Source organism: Crassostrea angulata, chromosome 9 (genome assembly GCF_025612915.1).
Source record: "Crassostrea angulata isolate pt1a10 chromosome 9, ASM2561291v2, whole genome shotgun sequence".
NCBI lineage: Eukaryota > Metazoa > Mollusca > Bivalvia > Ostreida > Ostreidae > Magallana > Magallana angulata.
This window is the reverse complement of record NC_069119.1, coordinates 35,424,917-35,449,431: the sequence shown is the minus strand read 5'-3', so window position 1 is coordinate 35,449,431 and position 24,515 is coordinate 35,424,917. Positions and strand designations below refer to the sequence as shown.

The following is a 24,515-nucleotide window of genomic DNA, read 5'->3' as shown; positions in this document are numbered from 1 at the left end:
CGGAAGTAAAGCTGGAAGTTCCTGTAAGAAGCTCTTAAACCAATAACAAGAGTACCTTAAATAAAAAGATGAAAAAATCGAATTATTCCTGGTACGACTAAACAAAAACCGAATAATTTTACGTACGACTTAACAAAAACCTTTCCGATTTCAAGAACGACTTAACAAAAAAAATCAGAATGTGTTACAGTACGACTTAACAATTAATTTTTAGGTACAAGTTAATTTAACCAACAACTTGATACTAATTTCTTAGCCAAAAACGCGGAATCAAATTTTCCGGAAAAATCATTTTTTGAACTCGTATATCTCTGTAATGCATCGTCCGATTTTAAAACGGCTTTCAGTGTTAGATTAAGCTTAATAAGCTCTATAAAACACATATTCATTTGATCAGAAAATTCATTTTTTCGAAAAATTTGATTCCCTTCCGGTTTCGACCGGAAGTGACAGATTTTCATTTCCAGCCTTATTACAGAGGTAAATCGATTAAATCATAACCATTGAAAATTTCAAGCCTCTATCTTAAAGCGTTTTTGAGTAACGCCGCGGACAAAATGACTTTTTGAAAATTTTAAAAATGACGTAACGTAAAAACAGATGTGACGTTTTCAAAAAAACTTCACAAACTTTGAGGTATTATAGTTGCACACAACCTCTGAAAATTTCATCAAAATCGGTTGTAAACTTTTTGAGTTATAAAGCCGAAAAGGAGTCAGAAAAAAAAAATAAAAAGAACTAGAGCAAAGCTCGTTGCAAAGCAACGAGTGGGTCTTCCGTTAATGTCGGAAGTAAAGCTGGAAGTTCCTGTAAGAAGCAAAGCTCTTAAACCAACAACAAGAGTAACGAAAATAAAAGATGAAAAAATCGAATTATTCCTGGTACGACTTAACAAAATACGAATGATTTTAAGTACGACTTAACAAAAACATTTCCGATTACAAGAACGACTTAACAAAAAAAATCCGAATGTGTTCAAGTACGACTTAACAATTATTATTGGTACGAGTTAATATTACTTTGAACATTACGCTATTTTTTAAACCAAGGAAGCGGAATCAAAATTTCCGGAAAAATCAATTTCTAAACCCCAATATCTCTGTTATGCATCGTCCGATTTTCAAACGGCTTTCAGTGTTAGATTTAGCTTAATGAGCTCTACAAAACACATATTCGTTTTTGATTAGATCAGAAAATTCGTTTTTTCGAAAAATTTGTTTCACTTCCGGTTTCGACCGGAAGTGACAGATTTTCATTTCCAGCCTTATTACAGAGGTAAATCGATTAAATTATAGTCATTGAAAATTTCAAGCCTCTATCTTAAAGCGTTTTTGAGAAACGCTGCGGACAAAATGACTTTTTGAAAATTTTAAAAATGACGTAACGTAAAAACGGAAGTGACGTTTTCAAAGAAACTTCACAAACTTTGAGATATAATAAATGCACATAATCTCTGAAAGTTTTGTAAAAATCGAATGTAAACTTTTTGAGTTATAAAGCCGAGAATGAGTCAGAAAAAAAATAAAAAGTATAATAATAACTAGAGCAAAGCTCGTTGCAAAGCAACGAGTGGGTCTTCCTTTAATGTCGGAAGTAAAGCTGGAAGTTCCTGTAAGATGCAGAGCTCTTAAACCAATTACAAGAGTAACTAAAATAAAAAAATAAAAAAAAATCGAATATTCCTGGTACGACTTAACAAAATACGAATGATTTTAAGTACGACTTAACAACAACCTTCCCGATTTTAAGAACGACTTAACAAAAAAATCCGAATGTGTTCAAGTACGACTTAGCAATTATTTTTGGTACGAGTTAATTTTACTTTGAACATAACGCTATTTTTTAAACCAAGGACGCGGAATCAAAATTTCCGGAAAAATCAATTTTTAAACCCCGATATCTCTGTTATGCATCGTCCGATTTTAAAACGGCTTTCAGTGTTAGATTCAGCTTAATAAGCTCTACAAAACAAATATTCATTTTTGATTTGATCAGAAAATTCATTTTTTCGAAAAATTTGTTTCACTTCCGGTTTCGACCGGAAGTGACAGATTTTCATTTCGGGCCTTATTACAAAGGTAAATCGAACAAATCATAACCATTAAAAATTTCAAGCCTCTATCTTAAAGCGTTTTTGAGAAACGCCGCGGACAAACTGACTTTTTGAAAATTTTAAAAATGACGTAACGTTAAAACAGAGGTGATGTTTTCAAAGAAACTTCATAAACTTTGAGGTATTACAATTACACATCATCTCTGAAAGTTTCATCAAAATTGGTTGTAAACTTTTTGAGTTATAAAGCCGAAAAGGAGTCAGAAAAAAAAATAAAAAGAATAATAATAACTAGAGCAAAGCTCGTTGCAAAGCAACGAGTGGGTCTTCCGTTAATGTCGGAAGTAAAGCTGGAAGTTCCTGTAAGAAGCAGAGCTCTTAAAGCAACAACAAGAGTAACTAAAATAAAAAGATTAAAAAAATCGAATTATTCCTGGTACGACTTGACAAAATCCGAATGATTTTAAGTACGAATTAACAAAAACCTTTTTGATTTTAAGAACGACTTAACAAAAAAAATCCGAATGTGTTTAAGTACGACCTAACAATAATTTTTGGTACGAGTTAACTTTACGATAAACATTATGCTATTTTTTAAACCAAGGACGCGGAATCAAAATTTCCGGAAAAATCAATCTTTTAACCCCGATATCTCTGTAATGCATCGTCCGATTTTAAAACGGTTTTCAGTGTCAGATTCAGCTTAATAAGCTCTACAAAACACATATTCATTTTTGATTTGATCAGAAAATTCATTTTTTCGAAAAATTTGTTTCTCTTCCGGTTTCGACCGGAAGTGACAGATTTTCATTTCGAGCCTTATTACAGAGGTAAATCGACCAAATCATAACCATTGAAAATTTCAAGCCTCTATCTTAAAGCATTTTTGAGAAAAGTCCGGGACAAAATGACTTTTTGAAATTTTTAAAAATGACGTCACGTCAAAACGATGGTGACGTTCTCTTTAAAACTTTTACATTTTTGAGGGACGCCAACTTGCAAAAATCTCTGAAAATTTCATCAAAATCGGTTAAAAACCTTTTGAGTTATGAAGCAAAAAAGGAGTCAGAAGAAAAGAAAAAGAATAATAATAATAACTAGAGCAAAGCTCGTTGCAAAGCAACGAGTGGGTCTTCCGTTAATGTCAGAAGTAAAGCTGGAAGTTCCTGTAAGAAGCAGAGCTCTTAAACCAATAACAAGAGTAAAAAAAAAGAAAAAGATGAAAAAAATCGAATTATTCCTGGTACGACTTAACAAAATCCGAATGATTTTAAGTACGAATTAACAAAAACCTTTTTGATTTTAAGAACGACTTAACAAAAAAAATCCGAATGTGTTTAAGTACGACTTAACAATTATTTTTGGTACGAGTTAACTTTACGATTAACATTATGCTATTTTTTAAACCAAGGACGCGGAATCAAAATTTCCGGAAAAATCAATTTTTAAACCCCGATATCTCTGTAATGCATCGTCCGATTTTAAAACGGCTTTCAGTGTTAGATTCAGCTTAATAAGGTCTACAAAATACATATTCATTTTTGATTTGATCAGAAAATTCATTTTTTCGAAAAATTTGTTTCACTTCCGGTTTCGACCAGAAGTGACAGATTTTCATTTTGAGCCTTATTACAGAGGTAAATCGACCAAATCATAACCATTGAAAATTTCAAGCCTCTATCTTAAAGCGTTTTTGAGAAAAGTCCGGGACAAAATGACTTTTTGAAATTTTTAAAAATGACGTCACGTCTAAACCGAGGTGACGTTCTCTTTAAAAATTTTACATTTTTGAGGGACGCCAACTTGCAAACATCTCTGAAAATTTCATCAAAATCGGTTAAAAACTTTTTGAGTTATGAAGCAAAAAAGGAGTCAGAAGAAAAGAAAAAGAATAATAATAATAATAAAAAGAAACAATAGAATAACAAGAGGGTCTTCCGTTGGAAACGGAAGACCCTAATAAAAAGAAACAATAGAATAACAAGAGGGTCTTCCGTTGGAAACGGAAGACCCTAATAATAGAAAGAAACCGAAGAATAACAAGAGGGTCTTCCGTTGAAAACGGAAGACCCTAATAATAATAACTAGAGCAAAGCTCGTTGCAAAGCAATGAGTGGGTCTTCCGTAAATGTCAGAAGTAAAGCTGGAAGTTTCTGTAAGAAGCAGAGCTCATAAACCAATAACAAGAGTAAGTAAAATAAAAAGAAAAAAAAATCGAATTATTCCTGGTACGACTTAACAAAATCCGAATGATTTAAAGTACGAATTAACAAAAACCTTTTTGATTTGAAGAACGACTTAACAAAAAAAAATCCGAATGTGTTTAAGTACGACTTAACAATTATTTTTGGTACGAGTTAACTTTACGATAAACATTATGCTATTTTTTAAACCAAGGACGCGGAATCAAAATTTCCTGGAAAATCAATTTTTAAACCCCGATATCTCTGTAATGCATCGTCCGATTTTAAAACAGTTTTCAGTGTTAGATTCAGCTTAATAAGCTCTACAAAACACATATTCATTTTTGATTTGATCAGAAACTTCACTTTTTCGACCGGAAGTGACAGATTTTCATTTCGAGCCTTATTACAGAGGTAAATCGACCAAATCATTACCATTGAAAATTTCAAGCCTCTATCTTAAAGCGTTTTTGAGAAACGCCGCGGACAAAATGACTTTTTGAAAATTTTAAAAATGACGTTACGTCAAAACGGAAGTGACGTTGTCAAGTAAACTTTAACATCTATGAGCTATAATAGTTTCACATTATCTCTGAAAGTTTCATGAAAATCGGTTGGAAACTTTTGGAGTTATAAAGCCGAGAAGGAGTCAGAAAAAAAAAGAAAAAGTATAATAACTAGAGCAAAGCTCGTTGCAAAGCAACGAGTGGGTTTTCCGCTAATGTCGAAAGCAACGCTAGAAGTACGTCTAAGAAGCAGAGTTCTTTATCTAGTAACAAAGAAACCTAAGTACAAAAAGATAAAAAAAAATCGAATGATTCTTGGTACAACTTAACATATTCCGAATGTTTTTAAGTACGACTTAACCAAAAACCCTTAACCATTTCAAGAACGACTTAACAAAAAAAACAATGTGTTTAAGTACGACTTAACAAATTTGACTTCATTTTAGGAACAAGTTTACTTAGTCTGGTACCCTTCCCACAATTCCGTTCGCGCACTCTCTACATTGTAGAGAGTGCGCGAACGGAAATTTGGGAAGGGTACCAGACTACAAGTTTACTTTACCTTCAACTAACATCTTTTTTCTTAACCCAGAATGCAAAATTAAAATTTACGTAAAAAATCAATTTTGTTTAAAACATAATTCTGAGCAACTTTTCCTCTTCACTGCTTTTCAAAGGGTTGACCTTTCGTACTGTGTGCTCGTTGCGTCATTAACTGTCAGAAACTTATCGATGTAAAGTTTACTTTACTGTACCTCTGTGAATATTTTTTATGTAAAATTACTATGAACCAGACAACATTAAAATGGTGAACATTTCAAAGGGCCCCGCTTATGTTATTTCAGAGAATTCTGCTTTGACCTTGACCTATAACTTGAAATTTTTCCAGCTGGCATAGAACTTTTAGTTCAATTTCATTCCCCCTGCATTTTTTTTCAATCTGACCAAGATTAAGCATATTTGGAAAATAATCTACTGTCTAAAACTAATTTTAAAAAGATCTGCTATGACCTTGGCTTCACATTGACAGACTTGGTTCAAGGTCACTGCACGCCATTAACCAATAAACTCTGTAAAGGTAAAATATTAGCCAAATAGGGGCTAAAAGGAGAGTATATCTATGCTCTTAAAATATGGATTTTTGTGTGATCTGATATGACCTTGACTCTTCATCTACAAATATCATTCGAGGTCATTGCATATATTTTGATCAAAGGCATCATGTGGGTGAAGTATGAGGCTGAATGGAGCAAAGGGAGAGAAGATATACTCCGGACAAAGATTTTTAAAAATATAATTCTGCTATGACCTTCACAGTTTCTTTTCACTGAAAATAGGTTCAAGGTCACTACACACCCTTTCACCCTTTACTCAAACGCTCTGCTTATGTGAAGTCTGAGCCAAATAGGGGTTAGTAGAAATTATATATGCTCTCAAAAAAGGATTTTTGCATGATCCGATATGATCTTCACCCGTTACCTAGAAATTTGATGCAAGGTCACTGCACATCGTTTAACCATTGAGACTGCACATCGTTTAACCATTGAGACACTCTGTGAGTATTAGCCAGATTGGACCAAAGGGAAAAAAGATATGCCCAAGACAAGGATTTTATAAATATAATTCTGCTATGACCTTAACCTTGTACCTAAAAACATGGTTCAAGGTCACTGCACATCCTTCAACCAAAGGAACCCTGTGGATGAGGTATGAGCCAGATTGGGCCAAGGGGAGAGAAGCTATGCTCCTGTCAAGCCATCTCGGATAAACAGACGGACAAATTGATCACTAGAAGGCGCCCGCATAAACATGCCATTTTATCTAATTTAAAATAGTATCCATGCTATCTGCCCATGGTGAATAGTCATCAAAACCATTCATCAGCAAAATTTGATTTCCCTCCTTTTTAAGGTAGTATGGGACATCTGTCGATATTAATGTGGATTAAAGTACTATATAATTGAAAATTTTCACTGGTTTAGAATTTTCAAATTTTACAATATTTAACCAAAAAATAGCTTTTAAAAATATTTGAAAAGGTAAAAATTGTAAAAACCCCAGCGGGATTCGAACTCATGACTTACAGGTTCCTAGTAACCCTCTAACCCACTGTGCTAAGGAGTTAGGTGACCATTTTTGAAAAGAAACTACATGTACTTATATAATTACACTTTATTTTATTGTTTATTTCGATAAACAATACGTCACAACATGGAAGTGTCCCATATCACCTTAAACTCGGAACACCTCTGACCTAATAAGATCGCCGCATTAAATACAAAGTTTGATTTAACTCTAATTTGTTTATCATCAAGAAATTCTGCATCGCTGACAAATAAAGTTTTCTTCTGTATAATGAAATACCAATTAACTGACTATTCGGACAATAGCAAGTTTATTGTCACACTCCACAGCAACTATTTCCCTTGGCTTTGCCTCATTAAATAGTTGCTGTCTTTGGGGACAATAAACTTGCTATTGTCCTCATACCCAGTAAATACTAAATAGGCATATAATATCCCATCCACCTACATTTCATGTTATATAACCTCCCGTTTGTAACCTTTAATTTCACTGTAAAGTCAACATATCTGTCATAGCCGCAAGTTTCACAATTTATTTCTGCTTCTCATGTACTTAAAATTAGGGGCCTTAATATTGCTTACCAATTCCAACAAGAGACATCCCTCTAACTATTGATAATCATTAAAATTCATTTCATGAATCTACGCAACAATGATAAACATTCAAGTACAGTCACTCTCAATTTTACAAAAATATTGACGGTACTTTATCCGAAACTGTTCCTTGTACCTTTAACTTAGTACACTAACATTTTTATGAAAAGACTAAGAAAGCTAATGCAATTCTGAGAAAAAGAATACCACATATTGCCAATTCCATTGAGGTTTAATAAAAATATGGCCATTTAAGTGAACCCACCATTTCCAATTTCCTTTAGTAAACACAGATTTACAGGGTTCTCCATAGTAAAACATCTTTACCTGACCTTTTAGAGGTCAACTTTTGTTCAACCACCTTTAAAAAGAAACCTTATTCAATACAACATACGCCTACATGATATAATCATGATAAAAGCTTCACATCACTTAGAAATACCCTTACATGTATACCCCCACCCTCCAATCTTTTGATTTTCATAAAAAGTCATGGTTTGAAATGTTTTACCTAATTTTATGAAACGTGTGGCAATTTCCTTGAGTAATTTCTCACACATATTTGAAAACAATCATCAATGATTCTAAAATTTGATCTTTATTTGTTTATTGTATGATTTGTACCATTTTAATTAACAAATAGACAGCTGTCCTGCTTGTGATTTCTTGTTTTCATGAAAAAAGTAAGCTAACAATCATATTTAGTGAATATCTAATCTATTCTGATTTCTAGTCTCCTTCTAACCATGCTAAAACAGTAAGTTACAACCTACAAGTTAGACATCTGCCTTAAATTAGAATTAAATTCAAACACACCCAGGTAGCTGGAGACAGAGTTGATTTCAATGAAAAATGTTCAAATTTGACATGTTTTTCTACTTTTTTTTATGCATATATACCTTAGAAAGGTAGAAATAGGTTGTTTCTTGTTCATTTCAAAAGTAATTATCATAGCAGATGTTATTTCAAAGTCAAATGTACATTTACATATCCTACATGTAATCTTAATGCAGACAATTAAATAGAGGGGGGGGGGGGGATTTTTCAATTATGTAAACACATCTAAATATCTTTATGAAATAAAAAATAAAGGAAACATAATTGCATACTTTTATTGAAAAACAAATTTTCACAGCAATTATGAATTTCTTTATAAACAGCCTTAATTTTGTTTTCATAATTTCTTATCAAACACAAACCACAACATGGCATGATGCTTTCTTCAAGTTCCATTATTGTTCATGCATTATCGGATTTAATTTGAATTACCGGTAAATAGTCTGTAGAACACAAGGAATATGCATGTGGATAGAGGTGACAGGTTAATCTCAGGAGCTGACCCACAAGAATCAACAGGTACCGGTAAAAGCCATGTGGTAACAAGAGTCTGTTTTGAGCTGAAATAAAAAAAAAAATAATTAGCTGTGTTTACATACATGTACTAGTAATAGCTGTGTTTACATTAACATATGCATAGTATTTCTGTAAAAAATACACTGACCATACAGTGTAATAGGTATGACATTTCCCAATACATGACATAACATTTAGGCAGTACAAGATCAAAAATTTGCATATCAAGTCATAATATAATATTAAAAAATTTTCATAGGTATAAACACTTATCAAATTGAGAGAGAGAGAGTTTGAGAGAGAGAGAGTTTATTACCATACTTGTAGTGCAACAGTCAATATTTCAATTCGTAAATTACAAACGAATATTACCCACCGAACAGCGTCAAAGTACATGTACTGGTATTAGCTTCTGGTATACCATTTTTTATCAATTCTACTGTGTTTTTTTTTTTGCAAATAAATTTAGCGAGGGTTTGTGCTTATTTTCTTATAAATCACATGTTTTAAAAACAATACTATGTGTAATAAGCATAAAACATGTATGAGTAAACTTAATGAAGAATTTTTAATAGATTATTTTTCACAGAATGTGGTACATTACATGTATGTCAATCTTTATAAAACTAGCGTATATTTCGTGCGCCATAAATTGCAAGTTTTTTGTAAATATCATTTACTTGCATGATAGGTATATATGGTCTAACCAAAATTTTCTTCATAAAGCTACAGCTGTATGTACCACATATATGTTTTGTCACAAGTATACATTTAAAAAAAAAAACCCCAAATTCCAACAGTTGAAATAAACTCAACTCATTCTCTGATAAGTTCATTGTGTTTTGTGCGTGCATATCTTATTTGTCTGCTGCAACAGCAGCCAATCAGCGGTAAGCTGAATCCACAAAAAGAAAGTTTGTGTTTTAGGAGCGGGTAAATTGTTTATGCGACACTGTCAAGAAAACCACACCAAATAATAACAAGAAACATAAATATTCACTTATATGTATTGTGTTGTAAAGTAAAGGTTTTTAACACTTATTGCATCTTGCAAAACATGTGATGACCCTTAATCATCTGTCATATATCTGATATACATGTATATGTAAAAGATGGGAGAAATAACAACGGAACAAACTGGGATTCGAACCTGGCCCTCTGAATCTCTAGTCAAGTGCTCTACCAACTGAGCTACATGTATCTGGCACCGGTATTCAAACCAGTCTGACCGTCACATTCCTTCCCCCTTAAATGATCTTCACCCTCGAAGATCACCCCTGGCAGGAGTTAACCTGTTAGTTCCAGGGGTTGGTCACAACACCAATATTGTAACAGGATGGGAGAAATAATGAAGGACCAAACCAGGATTTGAACCTGGGCCCCCTGAATCTCTAGTCAGGTGCTCTACCAACTAAGCTATCTGGCACTGGTATTCAAACCGGTCTGATCATCACATATATAAAGAATTATTTTAAACAATGTTGTTCAATAAAAAATAACACGAGCAACCTTCAGTTTTTGTCTGTAATTAATCAATATTGGCGTGCGATCAGTTCTCGCCGAGTACCATTTCTCACCAGTGCATTCACTGCATTGTTACGTCATTTTATCAACACATAAAATTATATACGAAAATATGATGTAACAGTGCACCAGCGAGAAATGGTCCTCGGCGAGAACTGCTCGCAGGGCAGTACTGCCAGTAGTCAGATTAAAAAAAGAGAATAAAAAATTACATTTAAAACATTAACAAGGACAATTTAAATACACATCATAACTGCTAAACAAGAAAAATTATGTGAACTGGTAGAATAGTACGCATAGTTCTAACTTGTAACCTACATGTACAAGTACATGTACCGGGTACCCGTTGATCTGCTAAACCTTTCTAATGATACAATGATTGGCATCATAAATATATTAAAGTCATGTTTTAACTCTGAAGTCTGAAGTATACAATTTTATTTACTTGAAGTTATGTCTACAGGATATTCATGACTACATTTGGAGTCTTCTGCACAAGAATATATGATATGTTTCTAATTAGACCCTGCTTTGAATTTTGAGTTGAAAATTCACAATCTGTTATTTTTTTAAATAGATAAATTCAGTTACCCTTTCCAGTCCCCCATGAACCTCGAGCGAGTCTAAACATCCATGAAACATGTAAAAATTACACGTTAGTAAACAAACACCCACACCATAACAAAAACAAACAGTGTGCACGTACTTACATGTACATCTATACTATATACTAAATTTTAACTTTAACTTTTTTAAACTTTAAAAGGAGTAAAAGCCTCACCTTCTTCAGTAACATCCACATAAATCACACACTTTAATGTCCATCTTTTCTCCTTTATTACTCGTAGCTTATCAACGGCTGATCGTCGACAGAAGTGTGGCTGTCAGAATTTCCTCGTAAACGATTCACACGAGAAAAATATCCTCCTTAAACAAATATGTAGTATTGTTCCCTGTGCATGTTCATATGTTTCACAGTAAATTGAAAATGCATTTGTACATCGAAAGAATACACAACTTCTCTTCTGCATTACGGCTCTCTCTTTTCTACAATGCCGTTCGTTACTGTTTACATTCGGCGCGCGCGCGGGGGTTACAAACAGGGGCGCCCCGACAAATAGTTGCACATAGAACGTTAAAATAATGTGTGTTCATTGAATTCATAAATGATATAGATGAAAAAAATAAAATTGAATCACAACTATTTATCTAAGACGCAACACAACGTAATGCAGTAAATGCCTGGGCCTTAAAGTGGCATTTGTTCGCTTGTGTGTCTATGTAGACAAATTAACTCGTTCATGTAACGTTACGATTCACACATATTTGTTTTATGAAATTTGAAAAAAATAGGGCACAGAACTTTTTAAATTTGATACCAAATGACTTTATTTAATATATTAACAATAACTGAATTAATTTTTTTTCATAAAATGATAACGATTTTTGCTATTAGAAAAATACGTGTAGGAGCTGCTGACCCCTAATTACAGGGGCCAGCCCTTTTTTCTTAATTTTAAATGAAAGCTCTTGTTATTCTAAACAACTTTTGTTCTATATGTATTAACAAATTATTTTTAGTTTAAAGGTTATTATACAAAAAGCAACAAAATTTCAGACCCCCCAAAACCTTAAACTTTACCGGCAAATAGCTTAAAAACTAAAAAACATTTTGCCAAAATTTTCATGCCAGCAAAACTATAAAATGTTACCAACAATCCTGCTAAATTTCATGCAACCATCTTTTGTAGTTCCCGAGATCAACTCTGGACAAAAGACCCCCCAATTTTCAATTAAAGGGCAATAACTCATAACAGGAAGTGAATTTTAAAAATTTGAAAAAAACGTCCCGAGATATTAACATTGTCTACATACCCTGAAAGTTTCATAACAATCAGACAACAAATGTACGAGAAATGGCCTACACAAAATTTGCGGATAAAAAAAAAAATAATAATAAGAAACAGTAGAATAACAGAAGGGTTTTCCGTTGAAAAACGGAAAACCCTAATAAAAAGAAACCAAAGAATAACAAGAGGGTCTTCCGTTGAAAACGGAAGACCCTAATAAAAGATGAAAAAATCGAATTATTCCTGGTACGACTTAACAAAATACGAATGGTTTTAAGTACGACTTAACAAAAACATTTCCGATTTCAAGAACGACTTAACAAAAAAGAATCCGAATGTGTTCAAGTACGACTTAACAATTATTTTTGGTACGAGTTAATTTTACCTTGAACATTACGCTATTTTTTAAACCAAGGACGCGGAATCAAAATTTCCGGAAAAATCATTTTTTAAACCCCGATATCTCTGTAATACATCGTCTGATTTTAAAACGGCTTTCAGTGTTGGATTCAGCTTGATAAGCTCTACAAAACACATATTCATTTTTGATTTGATCAGAAACTTCACTTTTTCGACCGGAAGTGACAGATCTTCATTTCGAGCCTTATTACAGAGGTAAATCGACCAAATCATTACCATTGAAAATTTCAAGCCTCTATCTTAAAGCGTTTTTGAGAAACGCCGCAGACAAAATGACTTTTTGAACATTTTAAAAATGACGTTACGTCAAAACGGAAGTGACGTTGTCAAGTAAACTTTAACATCTATGAGCTATAATAGTTTCACATTATCTCTGAAAGTTTCATGAAAATCGGTTGGAAACTTTTGGAGTTATAAAGCCGAGAAGGAGTCAGAAAAAAAAAGAAAAAGTATAATAATAAAAAGAAACCAAAGAATAACAAGAGGGTCTTCCGTTGAAAACGGAAGACCCTAATAAAAAGATGAAAAAATCGAATTATTCCTGGTACGACTTAACAAAATACGAATGGTTTTAAGTACGACTTAACAAAAACATTTCCGATTTCAAGAACGACTTAACAAAAAAGAATCCGAATGTGTTCAAGTACGATTTAACAATTATTTTTGGTACGAGTTAATTTTACCTTGAACATTACGCTATTTTTTAAACCAAGGACGCGGAATCAAAATTTCCGGAAAAATCATTTTTTAAACCCCGATATCTCTGTAATACATCGTCTGATTTTAAAACGGCTTTCAGTGTTGGATTCAGCTTGATAAGCTCTACAAAACACATATTCATTTTTGATTTGATCAGAAAATTCATTTTTTCGAAAAATTTGTTTCACTTCCGGTTTCAACCGGAAGTGACAGATTTTCATTTCGAGCCTTATTACAGATGTAAATCGACCAAATCATAAGCATTGGAAATTTCAAGCCTCTATCTTAAAGCGTTTTTGAAAAACGCCGCGGACAAAATGACTTTTTGAAAATTTTAAAAATGACGTAACGTTAAAACGGAACTGACGTTTCCAAAGAAACTTCGGACACTTTGAGATGATATAATTGCACATAATCTCTGAAAGTTTCATTAAAATCGGTTGTAAACTTTTTGAGTAATAAAGCCGAAAAGGAGTCAGAAAAAAAAAATAAAAAGAATAATAATAACTAGAGCAAAGCTCGTTGCAAAGCAACGAGTGGGTCTTCCGTTAATGTCGGAAGTAAAGCTGGAAGTACCTGTAAGAAGCAGAGCTATTAAACCAATAACAAGAGTAACTAAAATAAAAAGATGAAAAAATCGAATTATTCCTGGTACGACTTAACAAAATACGAATGATTTTGAGTACGACTTAACAAACACCTTTTCGATTTAAAGAACAACTTAACAAAAAAAATCCGAATGTGTTACAGTACGACTTAACAATTATTTTTGGTACGAGTTAATTTTACTTTAAATATTACGCTATTTTTTAAACTAAGGACACGGAAACAAAATTCCGGAAAAATCAATTTTTAAACCACGAAATCTCTTTAATGCATCGTCCGATTTTAAAACGGATTTCAGTGTTAGATTCAGCTTGATAAGCTCTATTAACCACATATTCATTTTTGATTTGATCAGAAAATTCATTTTTTCGAAAAATTTGTTTCACTTCCGGTTTCGACCGGAAGTGACAGATTTTCATTTCGAGCCTTATTACAGAGGTAAATAGATTAAATTATAAGCATTGAAAAATTCAAGCCTCTATCTTAAAGCGTTTTTGAGAAACGCTGCGGACAAAATGACTTTTTGAAAATTTTAAAAATGACGTAACGTAAAAACGGAAGTGACGTTTTCAAAGAAACTTCACAAACTTTGAGGTATAATAAATGCACATAATCTCTGAAAGTTTCGTCAAAATCGGTTGTAAACTTTTTGAGTTATAAAGCCGAGAAGGAGTCAGAAAAAAAAATAAAAAGTATAATAATAACTAGAGCAAAGCTCGTTGCAAAGCAACGAGTGGGTCTTCCGTTAATGTCAGAAGTAAAGCTGGAAGTTCCTGTAAGAAGCAGAGCTCTTAAACCAATAACAAGAGTACCTTAAATAAAAAGATGAAAAAATCGAATTATTCCTGGTACGACTTAACAAAAACCGAATAATTTTACGTACGACTTAACAAAAACCTTTCCGATTTCAAGAACGACTTAACAAAAAAAATCCGAATGTGTTACAGTACGACTTAACAATTAATTTTTAGGTACAAGTTAATTTAACCAAGAACTTGATACTAATTTCTGAACCAAAAACGCGGAATCAAATTTTCCGGAAAAATCATTTTTTGAACTCGTATATCTCTGTAATGCATCGTCCGATTTTAAAACGGTTTTCAGTGTTAGATTAAGCTTAATAAGCTCTTTAAAACACATATTCATTTTTGATTTGATCAGAAAATTCATTTTTTCGAAAAATTTGTTTTATTTCCGGTTTCGACCGGAAGTGACAGATTTTCATTTCCAGCCTTATTACAGAGGTAAATCGATTAAATCATAACCATTGAAAATTTCAAGCCTCTATCCTAAAGCGTTTTTGAGAAACGCCGCGGACAAAATGACTTTTTGAAAATTTTAAAAATGACGTAACGTAAAAACGGAAGTGACGTTTATAAAGAAACTTCATAAACTTTGAGGTATTATAGTTGCACACAACCTCTGAAAATTTTATCAAAATCGGTTGTAAACTTTTTGAGTTATAAAGCCGAAAAGGAGTCAGAAAAAAAAATAAAAAGAATAATAATAATAATAGAAAGAATCAATAGAATAACAAGAGGGTCTTCCGTTGAAAACGGAAGACCCTAAAAAGAAACCGAAGAATAACAAGAGGGTCTTCCGTTGAAAACGGAAGACCCTAACTAGACACGATCTCGTTGCGAGCAACGAGGAGGTCTTCCGTCCGATTTTTAAAAGGTAAATCACGTCATCGACTTTAATTTTCGAAAACAAAACATGATTTAAGAAATGAAGATAATAATTTTTCTATTGATCGACGTATCAAAGAAAAAATTGACCGGAAAACTTCATCAATGCGCGTAGCGCATTGATGAAAAAGTTTTCCGGTCAATTTTTTCTTTGATACGTCGATCAATAGAAAAATTATTATCTTCATTTCTTATCATTTAATAAAACATTTTCAAATTAAAAAGTGTGAAGTGTCATTGATCAAAAATGTAAATAATGTAAATGAAGCGGCGCGTATGAATACAAAACAACAACAGCAACAATATTCAAAATGGACTCGCCTTCAGCTGATGCAGAGCTATTGAGCTGAATTTAATGGATTAAACACAAATAGTGAGTTAAAATCTGAACCGGCTGAATTGAAAACGAAAGGAAAATACATGCGATAGCTTGTGATATTATTCACTGTGCAGAAAAACTCGTAATAAAACTAGTTTTGATGTGAGATCGCTGGAATATGCAACTGGACATAACCATCCAAGGAGAGGCGATCGTGGACGAAAATAGCTGATATGTCGACAAAGAATAGTATGTATAAGCGACTTTTGTAAACGTTGTGGTGACTAGATAGCCAGTGATGTACTTAAATGGTATATCTGCCGCTTGGAATGCGCCGAAGGAGTTGATGCATTGCTCATTAACTAAGCTTTTCTTTACGACGCTTATTCTGATGACCGATCATGTACGTGTGTAAATTTAAAACTTATCGTTACCAAATTTGAACAGCAGTGTTACCGTGAAAGTGTATAGGCCTATATGTTCGTTATAATATTCCTGGAAAAGGAACAGCCAGCCTCGCTGCAAATGTTGATTGATCTCAAGCAGACGAAATCGTGTGAAGACGCTTAATTTTCTATTTCGTGAATCAAATAATGTGTTTTGTTTAGTTTTGAAGGTTTAACTTTCAAGTTTTTATGTTTATAAAGTTGTATTTTGTTTGCTGACAATAAAACAGACACAACTTCACATATTGTTGACAGTGTTTATCTTGGAAATTCCCGTTCTATAAATAGTGTTAGATCAGAACAGTTGAGAAAAGTAGATCCGGCAAAAATTTTATTGATGCAGGTATCAAAGAAATTTTTCAACCAATCAGAAGCGCCGATATCTCATCAAACGAATAAATATTAAATGATATGGAAATAGGAGTGAAGTACTAATGCTTACCTGTAATGCTTTTTATAAGTTCTCTTACGTTGCTTTTTTAAATACTTAAGAAATGAAGATAATAATTTTTCTATTGATCGACGTATCAAAGAAAAAATTGACCGGAAAACTTCATCAATGCGCGTAGCGCATTGATGAAAAAGTTTTCCGGTCAATTTTTTCTTTGATACGTCGATCAATAGAAAAATTATTATCTTCATTTCTTATCATTTAATAAAACATTTTCAAATAAAAAAAATGTGAAGTGTCATTGATCAAAAATGTAAATACTGTAAATGAAGCGGCGCGTATGAATTCAAAACAAACAACAGCAACAATATTCAAAATGGATGCGCCTTCAGCTAATGCAGAGCTATTGAGCTGAATTTAACGGATTAAACACAAATAGTGAGTTAAAATCTGAACCGGCTGAATTGAAAACGAAAGGAAAATACATGCGATAGCTTGTGATATTATTCACTGTGCAGAAACACTCGTAATAAAACTAGTTTTGATGTGAGATCGCTGGAATATGCAACTGGACATAACCATCCAAGGAAAGGCGATCGTGGATGAAAATAGCTAATATGTCGACAAAGAATAGTATGTGTAAGCGACTTTCGTAAACGTTGTGGTAACTAGATAGCCAGTGATGTACTTATAAATGGTATATCTGCCGCTTGGAATGCGCCGAAGAGTTGATGCATTACTCATAGCTTTTTTTTACCTGTTTACGACGCTTATTCTGATGACCGATCATGTACGTGTGTAAATTTGAAAATGATCGTTACCAAATTTGAACAGCAGTGTTACCGTGAAAGTTTATAGGTCTATATGTTCGTTATGATATTCCTGGAAAAGGAACAGCCAGCCTCGCTGTAAATGTTGATTGATCTCAAGCAGACGAAATCGTGAGAAGACGCTTAATTTTCTATTTCGTGAATCAAATAATGTGTTTTGTTTATTTTTGAAGGTTAAACTTTCAAGTTTTTATATTCACAAGTTTGCATTTTGTTTGCTGACAATAAAACAGACACAACTTTACATTTTCTTGACAGTGTTTATCTTGGAAATTCCCGTTCTATAAATAGGCCTAGTTTTAGATCAGAGCAGTTGAGATAAGTAGATCCGGCAAAATTTTATTGATGCAGGTATCAAAGAAATTTTTCAACCAATCAGAAGCGCGGATATCTCATCAAACGAATAAATATTAAATGATTTGCATTTCTTTCAATTGAAATAGACAAGATTAAACTTTTTTACCTCTGGCCCCTAATATCCCTAGTTAGGTAACGCATGAGAAAATCATTATATTGTAAGGATATATAAACGTATTATACCTAAAGTCTGTCCCAAGATATTTTTGCCACACATTCTCTTAAATTATTTGATATTTGTAAATATCTCTTGATTCAGACGATGTTCATTCGATAGTATGAAAAAATCCCAAGATTTCCCTTTTGAAACGCCCCCTCTAGCTTGTCAGGTTTTAATACACGGCTAAAAAAAAGAACGTCTACGGGGATTATGCATTGCATCAGCCATTATAAAGCCCGGATGATAACTTTAAAAAATTGTGCTAGATATTCCGAAAGACTTCCGAATTGAGGAAAGATGTAAACATTCCCCATTATAAATATCCGTAGGAAATCTGTTTTCGATCCTGTGAATGTTTACGAAGGAAAAATGGTAATTTGTAAATGAAGTTTGACCCCTAAAAACGTTATTACCTAATTACGTAACACATGTTAAAATCAATAGATTTCTTGGATACATAACAGTTGAGATCGACACAAAATTTTAAATTTTGTTTAATTCATGTGATTTTGAATGACAACAGTTGTGAATGGAATTGGAGATCATTGTGGAGAATAAGCAGGTATTGAAAATAATTAATGCACATGATCATGCACATGACAAATAAAGTGTCTTACACATGTAAATCTTAATGTTAAAGCTGCTTGGTCCGATTTTCAATAAAATAATTGTACGCTTTTAAACGATGGTTATGCTAAGTATTTGTGCAATAATATACGTTGCAGTACATGTAGTTTTCCCTGTCAATTAAGCCATATTTCAATGAAAAAATTATGTACATGTTGAAACTCGTTGAATCCGGATGTTGTTTATTACGGCATGCTGCCCAATCCGGCGACATTATTCAGCCCGTTGACATTTTCCCATCATTTTTGTTTAAAAAAAATTTGTGCAATCCGGATCCTATCTATTCTCTTAACTGGCGCAATGAAAAAGCCTACTGCATATTATTAGTGAGAGTTATCTCCCGTAGTCCGTCCACTTATCGATCGATCGGCCTTCTGCGAGATATTGACCAATTTTTCTGACGTTGTTATTGATTTAAACAACTCTTAATATAGATCCAAAGAAGCAACTTTTTTCAGTTAATACCGTAAAGTCTTGTTATGAATTGCAATTGAATAATTAGATTATAGTTCACCCAATTTTTTTCAGGCCGTGATTCAGGATACTGCGGGAGTAAGACTGCCGATATCGTTTGTTATCCCCGTTGCATGGCTACACGTACAGAGTTGCATATTATTCTGTCAAAATGCTCAATTTTTTTTTTTTATATGAAATTCTCATTTATATTAATATTTATCTATTGTTTCCCTGCATCAAAACAGTTCTCGCCATCAGGTATTTCAGCCACCTGTTGACTTGTTAATGTTTTGTTTAACAATTTACGGTTAAGCATGCACTTTTCAGGTAAATCGGATGTTTGAAAGATTATCAATAACGACGATTTAATTCAAGGATTTCCATCGTATGTATTCCGTTATGGATTTATTGTTTGAAAAAAAATATCTAAAATGAAAATTTGTACCGTAAATAAGATCGATGAAATCTAATATAATTCAGAACAATTGAACATTTTGCAAGAGTACACGATCAGGACCTACTGCATTAAATACTAAAATTAATTTGCAACAATATCCTCTAAACCGGATGTTGCCTAATCCGGCCATTTTTTTTTTCAGAACCACCCTCCGCCGGATTAGACAAGTTTTGTTGTGTATTCGCAAAATAATCGACATAAAAGGGTTTTGCGTTATTTCGCCGCGTGTTTAAACTGGCCCCTTACGTCGAAGCTAGTATGATTGTATTACGACTTTGACATCTGTTTTTTTTATATAATCTATTATAATATATAAAATATACAGCATGACTATTTAAACAAAAATAAAGCAGTGTACATTTGTTCATTAATAGTTTTGATGTTTACGTTGTTTATAATCATTGCAAAACATGCAGGATGAATAAACTCAATCATTCGGAGGATGAAACCCAACGGTTTCCTTTTTTAAACATTCCAATGATGTATTTTGGGGGGGTTTTGTATGCCCCAAATTTATTTTTATTTACTTTGAATATTTCTAACGTTGAAAGGAGAGCACTTCCGTTTAAATACGTCTATAAATTTGTAAGATTATTCATTAGGTTTGCAAGGAAAATTATTTGATACTGTAATGGCCGACAAATCGGAACATGCAGCTTGAAGAAATTTCTCAACTTATTATACCTCGAAACGTTATTTCAAATCAGGCACCAAACAATGAAGGGAAATGGAAATATTCTTATGATAAAAATTGGTATTTATGGCAAACATATTAATCATTTTTTATCTCTTAAAGATATAATCGCACCTGTGTTTTGTATCCATCTCTTTTAAACTCTTTGTAGCCAAATCTGTCAAAATTCGTGGTCGTTTCACCCTCTTGTTGCAACCCCAAACCCCGCTGAAATGTTCACAATCGATGCGCTGATGAACGAAAGACTCGACTAGAAAAACTTGCTGCATGGGCCGTCTAACATTATTAATTTTAATGATGAATTCAGAAACTTTTACATTTCAAAAAGTGTCATTTTTTGTTAAGTTACAGGAACATTGTCATTCATGCACATAAAATTTGTACAAACTAAGTTATAAGTTATTCAACCAGTGTTTGAAATTTGAGACCGTTCTTGAAATATTTGGGAAAGAAATTTTAGGGGTCATCCTTTCATCTTCTTATCGGGCCCGTGTAACAAATTTGAGCCATTTCCGAATAAATGTGTGCACAAAATCGTTAATAAAAGAATGCAGGTAACGGGAGCTTTTAACACGGGAGCAGGGAGTGCTTTAAAACTCATATTTACATGTATTAATTTACCTTGTCAAATTATCAGTCATAGGCATTAGATAACTGATATTGCCTGATTGGCGAATTTGATTTGCCTATTGACTCCATGACATCTACAATTTCGCTTAGTTAAACGTACACATTTTAAAAAAAGTGTATATATAATAAGCATGTACTCCAATCAGGTGTTGTACTTTACAGAACGTTTTTTACGCGATCGCCGAGCGCTTCTTTTTGGGGAAGAACAGTCCTAATCAGACAGCAAATACATAATACAGCATACAGACGTTTTTATTAATATAATTATATATAATTTATGAATAAACTATTTAAGTGTGCTTGAATATGCAAATTTTAAAGCCAATTCGATTTGTATTAGACAATTAATCTACTAAGTCTAGTGTTCGCTACTCGATCTTCAACTGTCCGAATACAGTCAAAACTTTTACAATGAATGTACATGTACATTACATTTTTAAAACTCACATATTCTTTCAGAATCAAAAAAAATTAATTTATAAATGAATAAAATCAGCATTGAGTTTGCTTTTTAATGAATCTGACTACCACTGAGAAGAGGTTATACCAATATTGTGACCCTTATTATTTTACGGCCTGAATGTAAATAAAACCTCAACTTGTTTAAAAATGGTTTGTTTTATCGTGCCCGTACCTACCGCAAGCATGTAACATTGGACTTCTTATGCTGCCTTATCTCGAACGCTTTTTAAATATATTTCAACTTTTACTTACTACATCCTGCTTAACTCTCTCCCTCTCTCTCTCTCTCTCTCTCATAACTCATAAAAATTCTAATATTTTGTTAGCCAAATGAAGTATCAAATTATCATAGATATGTGAATATCGCCTATATTTTGTTGAAATTGGTATTGTAATGCATTTAATTCTCAACAGCAAAATGTCACAAACGGACACAAGTGAATTTATTTACATTTCAAATCGTACGACTGTAAAACGCACAATTGTATTATATTCATTGATGGCAGCTTTTTTTTCCCCTTTATTATACGAACTATGATTTAAATCAATGGTTTGATGCATCGTTAACCAATATAATTGGAAATGAAAATAACAACGAATCAATGGGCATTGGAATGTGTGATAACGTATAAACACGAGAAGCATGTGTCCTACAGTGAATCGGCTGTCCACTAGCGCGGCATCTCCTCGGCCCGTGTTATGAAAATGTACACTCAACGTGGTGGGTTTGAACTGTTAACGTTTGCAGTTTGATAACTGAATTTTATTTTCCAACAATAAAACTGTTTCATGACATAGACAAGAACACAAAAAACGCCTTTTTTCAATGACAGCCATACTATCTATTTTTTTTTTAATTACGAGAGCAAAACAGCAATACTTCGTAGGTAATAATATAGTCTTTTTTTTATTTACTCTTTAATATCGTTAAAATCTGAATTCATTGTGTTTGCAGCTACATAAATAAACCCGTGTGTGCATTACAACAATGCGTATATCTTGTGTATTGGATAACGGCAGACCGCTCGCTTGTCCAGCCGCGACCTATTTTCTCGGCCACGGGCAAGGATCGGATACGTATAATTGTTTACATACATGAAGTTCGGAATACAGCTAGCAAGATATTAAATGCGACTCAAATACATTGCATAGAAGCAATTCTTATACACATAATATATTTCCCTAGAAAAGAATTAAACTGTTTAAACACTTTCCGAATGCATGCTAGTACACTGTCTATGGTATTAGGTAAAGGTATAATCTTTTTAATTTACTATTAAAATCATTAAAATCGGAAGTTTTGTGTTTGCAGCTACATAAAAAAAACCCATGTGTGCATTACAGCAAGACGCAAATCTTGTGTATTAGATAACGGCAGACCGCTCGCTAGTCCATTCGTGACCTATTTCCTCGGCTGCGGCAAGGGATCGGATACGTAATTGTTAACATACACAGTTCGGTATACAGCTAGATTTTAAATGCGACTCAAATGCATTGCATAGAAACAGTTCTTTTATCCATAATGTGTTTCACTAGAAAATAACTAAAATGTTTAAACACTTTCCGTGTGTAAACCGGTACCCTTTATGTCAGTTATACGCACAAATACCCCGTTTATTTGCCAAATAAAACACAAATACATGGTAACAAGTCTGGCTTTTTACACTCATATTACGCAATACCCGAACAAAATATTATTGTAACGACATTAATAAGATCATAATGAACAACTTTTGCCGCGACAGCCATATCGAAATCTTAACCGCTTTTGAGTTATAAAGTGAAAACTTTGAAGGGTTCTAGGTCCTTAATTTGAGGGGCCAGCCCCTTTTTCTAGGAGTCAAACAAAAGATCTTGTAAATATAAATTTTTGTTCTTCTATATGTCTTAACAAAATATTTGTGAGAAAAAAGATAATCTAAGAAAACCAAGCAAAATCACAACGCTTTTTTCATCTCATTTTTTGAGCCCTACCGAGCTTTAGCGCCTTTTGTGCCTGAAATTTATTAATGCCTTATTACATATCTACAATCTTTTGTCTATCATTCCTGAAATTTTGAACTTAATATCTTTTATAGTTTTTGATAACTCTCTTGGACAAGCCGACACTCTGAAAATCAAGAAAACGTCGATATTTCAAAAACGGAAATGACGTCATCAACCAAAAAAATTTCCGATCAAGTTGAAACTAATGTCAATAAGATCTGCAAATTTTATTAAAATCGATCAAACAGTTTTCGAGTAATCGCTGACACAAAATCGGTAAGAAAAAAAAAGGAGAAGAATGAGAAAAAAAAACCGAAGAAAAACAATAAGGTCTTCCGTTGGAAACGGAAGACCTTAATAATAGAAAGAAACAATAGAATAACAAGAGGGTCTTCCGTTGGAAACGGAAGACCCTAATAAAAAGAAACAATAGAATAACAAGAGGGTCTTCCGTTGGAAACGGAAGACCCTAATAAGAATAAGTGAAAAAGAAACAATAGAATAATAGAAGGGTCTTCCGCTGAAGACGGAAGACCCTAACTAGATTCGATCTTGTTGCGAGCAACGAGTGGGTCTTCCGTCTGATTTTTGAATAGATTAGATTAAACTTATCAATTCAAAGATAAAATCGTAGATTTAAGCGAAAAAAAGAGAAAAAATTTTTGCGGCACTCGAGGCTTGAACCCGGGTCGCCTGGGCCATGTCCACGACTATATCGACTGAGCTACTCGGACTCTCGCTTCAGGACTTTGACGCTTAATTTCTCGAGAATTCCTTGATCGATTTTAAAACAAAATACATATTCTGAATCAGTGAAAAGGTCACTATAAGGTGTAAAAATTTCAAAGAAAAATATCAAAAAATAAAAAAGTCGAAAAATTCAATTTTTCAAAATTTCTTCCGGTGACGACCGGAAGTGATGGCAGACATTCTCTTGACCGAGGTGCGCCAGAAAAAGGATAGATCTATCATCTCTGAAAGTTTCAGCCCTATATCTTTACACGTTTTTGAGAAACCTGACAGACAAAATTGACTTTTTAAAATCGTTTTTTGACGATAACTTCCGACCGGAAGTGAATTTTGGAAAATTGTCACGGGGGTACAAACTTCAGATGGCGAGGCATCATCAGTGAAAATTTG

The 24,515-nt window shown here is 33.2% G+C and overlaps 2 long non-coding RNA genes across 2 annotated transcripts; one reads left to right on the top strand and one right to left on the bottom strand.

Annotated features, from left to right (window-relative positions):
- Positions 1–8,517: 8,517 nt before the first annotated feature.
- LOC128163652 (uncharacterized) lies at positions 8,518–11,675 on the bottom strand. Its single transcript, XR_008240846.1, has 2 exons — positions 11,079–11,675; positions 8,518–8,817 (listed from the first exon to the last, which is right to left on the bottom strand). It is a non-coding gene; the product is annotated as an uncharacterized LOC128163652 (long non-coding RNA).
- Positions 11,676–17,980: 6,305 nt separating this feature from the next.
- On the top strand, positions 17,981–19,890 carry LOC128164138 (uncharacterized). The gene is made up of 3 exons (XR_008240906.1): positions 17,981–19,287; positions 19,474–19,531; positions 19,746–19,890. It is a non-coding gene; the product is annotated as an uncharacterized LOC128164138 (long non-coding RNA).
- Positions 19,891–24,515: the final 4,625 nt, after the last annotated feature.